A 4,786-nucleotide genomic window follows, 5' to 3' on the forward strand; every position below is an offset into this window, starting at 1 on the left:
CTAACACAGAATGGAACGAATTCGTAAACTCTCACCAAAATTTTTTCTGAAAAATTATTATGACTGACCCACAAAGCAGATTATAAAAAGAATTATGATTTTTAAATTAGAAAACATTAATTATTTATTAATATTTCTAGCGTTTTATCTCATATCAATGCACAAGCCTTATGATTTTTAAAGGGACAAACAAAAAAAGATTCAGTGCTGTAAATACCATACATATAAGTTTCTGATTGTTGAAGCAAATGAAGTAACTATATCTCAATCATTCATCCAACTATGAAACAAAAAATAATAAGAAAATGAATACCACTTTTCTGTTGATTAAAACATACATATTTATTCTTATCAAATAAAGCTAATATATAAAAAAAAAACACAAAGATATTGAGATTTAATTGTAAAATTAACCAAATCAAGCTCTCTAAAATAAAACAACAGAAGAAAGAATACTGATTTCTCTTTTTTTTCTTTCTCCCTTTCTCTCTGTCACTCTAATTTATATGAGTTTATAAGTTTTAGATATTAAATAAAAGCAAGCAAGAAAAAGTTGAGTATTTATATATATATATATATTCATATCTATTATAAATACTTTTCCATTAGTCTTATGTTCATCTGTTGTTAAAAGTGGCTTTTGTTACAAGAAGAAGACTGAATGGAACAAAGAATAAATTTAGACAAAAGAAGGAGGTTATATAATATTGAACAACAAATCCAAGAAAAAAGTTTTAAGCAGTAGACACTTGAAACATATTTATTAAGTGCAGTACAAATAAGAGCAAAAATGAAGGAAGCTATTTTAAAATACTGAGGAAAATTACCTGTTGTTTGAGCCATTCATTGTAAAGTTGTTGCCAACCAAGTTACTGCAAAAAAAAATGAAAGTTTTTTTTAGACAGAAAGAGTTAACCAAATGGTACAAGCATGTTAACCCAAGAGAGAAAACTAAAGATGTATTACAGATAAGAGAGTGAGCTAATGTTGAAAAGAGAGTCTGGAATCTGTCAATTTAACTTGTTAAAGCTCAAATCTCTGTAAAAAAAAAAGTGCAACTTCACGAGTGAACATGAAAAGTTAATAGTGCAAGTAAGGTAGTTTTGAGTTTCTTAATTAACTTACAGTTTTTGTAACTGTTGGAGCTCTCCGTTATTCGATGGAATTGTACCAGTGATATTGTTGTTCCTAAGTACTCTGCAGGTTTTTTTTAATAGTTGTTAGATTATATCTCAAAGCAGAATAGCACAGAAGAAAAAAGATATGTTTGAATTTGAATGATTTATTAGAAAGGGTGTAATAATGTGTTGAAACCATGTTACTTACAAGGTACTTAGAGACTTCATATCCTTGATAAATGCAAGAGAAGAACTTACATTAGATATTTCACTTAACCGCCTACAGATAATTCACACTAAAGATTGTTAGCATTAAAAACGTGCATATAAATATGAAAATGATTATTAAATATAGTACTCACAAGTCTAATAGGGAAGTCAGATTCGCGATCGTTGATGGTATAAGTCAGTGTATGATAAAAACTAATTCAAGTATCTTATGCACACCACACCATTTGCTAAATAATTTCTTTGGAACAATCTATGAACATATGACTCCACTCTTAGATTCTCAGTACACAAAAGGCCTGTCAAAACAAAGTGAACAATTTTTTTTATTATTTTTGAAGCAAAAAAACATACACAGAAGAAAAGGAAATTGGTAACAAAATAAGAAAGACAGTGAAGATAAAAATCATAATGCAGCATGTGGACATGGAATTCAAACTTTCAAAATCATAATACAGTGAAAAAATGTATTGTATTTCTCAAAAAGAAGACAGTACAATGATATGTATTATATTATATGCTTTTTTTTCTGTGTAATGATGAAAGCCATAAAAGCTATAAAGTATAAGGCTATATATGCACATATAACACATTTTATAATCCACAACAATTAACAGATCTTGCATAATTTGGATATCTTATAAAGTATTCCAAGAAAATGTTACAAGACCCTCATATTAGATAATTTATAGTTTCCTGATCATTAGAGAGAAAAATACATATAGAAAAACACATAAGAAGTGATTTACTAGTGTGAACCCAAACTGTAAATAGTAATTAAACACACCTGAAGAATTTAGTAGAGCATAAAACTTGTGGAAACTGGGCATTTAATGAAACTCCAGTCAGTCTTCCAAAACAGAGGCTTTCTTTGCAGCTGTGCCACATCATCATCATCATCATCTAAAATCATAATTGGGAATCAAGAGCTTCTTTTAGAAATATAGAATTCTAAACAATTCTAGTCTCAGATTTTCAGTGTACATAAAGCCTGTCAAAACAAAGTGAGCAATGAATAAGAATATCAACCATAACAAACTATATATATTGAAAATAATATGCAAAAAATTGGACTGAGTTCATATTATAATACCTCATATAGAAGAAAAATGTGCACTTGAGCTGAAGCTTTAATTGAAAAGAAAAGAAGAAGAAAAACCATCTTTAGAGATGTAAAATAATCTCAAATTACTACAGGTCCTACCATACTATTATAAGTAAATATTTTTATAAAAATTGAATAATATTAGAAGACGTAAAACAAACTTGGGATTGTGGTAAGCCAGACTTGGAACAAATATGGATTGGTTAGTTGGTGAAAGAATGGTGAAGCTGGAACATGGAAATAAGCAAATCATAAATAGAGAGAATAAAACTAAACAAAATAAGAAGATCAAACACATACTTCAATAAAAAAAAAAAGTCTTAGATTTGGTAGATCAATCAATTCCCTGAATGATAAGACTGTTTCTTTTTTTCCTTCTCATGTACCTGTCCTTAGAGCCCTCAGAACATTGCTTGTTTCATGTTGAGAAAACTATCTTCTTCCTGCCTTTCTGAAGAACCTCCCTGCATCATAGAGACATTAAATTGAAAAAGAAAAGCATGTTTTGGCAAAAGGTGTCAACCAAGATAGCAAAACTTACGTTATTTATTGATGAATCGTGGTTGCCCTTGGCCTGAAGTTATGCCCCCAATGCCTTCCAAGGAGGATATAACACCGCTTTGCATATTGAATATCGTCCCAATCTTATAACTTTTCCAACTGTGACTTCCATCTCTTGAATTGAATCCATAAACTTGTGAACTTAAAATTACTCCCTGATAGAAGCTGATCTAGCTGTGAATATATTGTTCTGCAAAAGTGAAGATATATACACATAAATTTTATCATGGAGTATTAATGATCATTCTTTCAATTTAAGTTGATTTTGGTAAGAACTTAGAACTGAAAATAGTATACTCTTTTAATGGTATAAAATCATTATGATGACAGAGATTAAATAAACTACCAATTCATTATACATAAAATCAAAACAAAAAGTGCAACTTGACATATGATCAAGATTCAAAACCATTGCAATATTGAGAATTTGGGAGCAAAAAGAGATCAATTCTTTGAAAATGCCCAAATCTAAAGCCATTGCCTCACCCTCTGCCATTAAACAAACTGAAAAGCTCTAACAAAAGATTTCTTTGATGATCTAAAAGTTTCACATCAAATTGAGCAAAGATTAACTTTTCGAGGATCCCTTAAGCCTCCCAGTGAATTCTAAAGAATTCTCAAAGTTACAAAATAATTCCACAACCACCACTATCCTATATCCCATATGCTAACAACACACAACAATAGATTCATTCCAATAAATATAACTAACTCTCAAAATAGTACACAACACAAAATTGATCCTCAGAAAATATATCAGCAGTTTGCGCACAGAATATACATAAATAAATAATATTCAAGAAAGTACCTGCAGGGCAAAGATATAGTTGAACTTAGAAAATATGTTAATTAAACCACTTAGGGAGACAACACGGCGAATTATCTTCAATAAAGTACCAAATTTATTACAACTGTCAATACAAACAACTCCATTATGTAATTGATTGTATGTGCCAAGGATTTTGAATAAAGTTATGGGGCTATAGTCATATATATATTCATTCAACAATCTATATTTAATCATAAATACTAGTACAAATGTATAGATTTTCCATAAAATTTTCCTGAGAAAATCAGGAATACTTTTTGTCCAAATAGACAATTATAAGACATGAATTTGGCTTACTTTTATCATCTCACTAATTCCTGTACAATGGAGGAAATGAGGGTAATTGTATCATCAAATTTTTGTGGTTCACACTAAAAAAAATTCCCAATAGAATGTACAAGAAAATTAGCACAATCCATTCATACGATATTCCTCTGGGAAAGTCACTAGATTTGGGTTACTTTTATTGTGTCACCAATTTCAATCATGATTCTTCATATTCAAGCCAAGCCAAAATCTTGGATTGGTAAAATAAAATGGAGGGAAAATAAATCATAATGTCAATGTCCACCAACTCCAACCATACACTGACATAATCAAATCAAATCCAATCCAATGAACTCTTTGGCCTACGAAAATAAAGTAACTACAAAAGAAGAAGTTTTAAGAAGCAAAGAGAATAAATATGGTTATACATGGTCATCAACTTGCTTGTTTTGCTAGTTCTGAATTAAAAACACTACTGCAAAATAAATCATAATCAAATCCAATCCATTCAACACTTTGTTCTACTTCAGAACCATAGAGTCTACTTCAAACCCAAAACCCCAAATCTGTTTTTTATTTTATTTTCCCTTCAAATGCAAACCCCAAAACTGAAAAAATAAGAACCATTCCTAACCAATAAACTAAATAAATTTCATATGACACAACCAGACCTAAGCA

The 4,786-nt window shown here is 29.8% G+C and overlaps 1 long non-coding RNA gene across 2 annotated transcripts; it reads right to left on the bottom strand.

Annotated features, from left to right (window-relative positions):
• Positions 1 to 882: 882 nt before the first annotated feature.
• LOC133828990 (uncharacterized) lies at positions 883 to 2,917 on the bottom strand. Of its 2 annotated transcripts, XR_009891436.1 has the most exons (7): positions 2,838 to 2,917; positions 2,440 to 2,678; positions 2,134 to 2,337; positions 1,481 to 1,645; positions 1,327 to 1,398; positions 1,126 to 1,197; positions 883 to 1,038 (listed from the first exon to the last, which is right to left on the bottom strand). It is a non-coding gene; the product is annotated as an uncharacterized LOC133828990 (long non-coding RNA). The 2 variants fall into 2 exon arrangements; XR_009891435.1 differs by lacking the exon at positions 2,838 to 2,917 and having other exon boundaries at positions 2,440 to 2,815.
• Between the last annotated feature and the right edge of the window lie 1,869 nt (positions 2,918 to 4,786).

The sequence above is a fragment of the Humulus lupulus genome, chromosome 4 (assembly GCF_963169125.1).
Source record: "Humulus lupulus chromosome 4, drHumLupu1.1, whole genome shotgun sequence".
Taxonomy (NCBI): domain Eukaryota; kingdom Viridiplantae; phylum Streptophyta; class Magnoliopsida; order Rosales; family Cannabaceae; genus Humulus; species Humulus lupulus.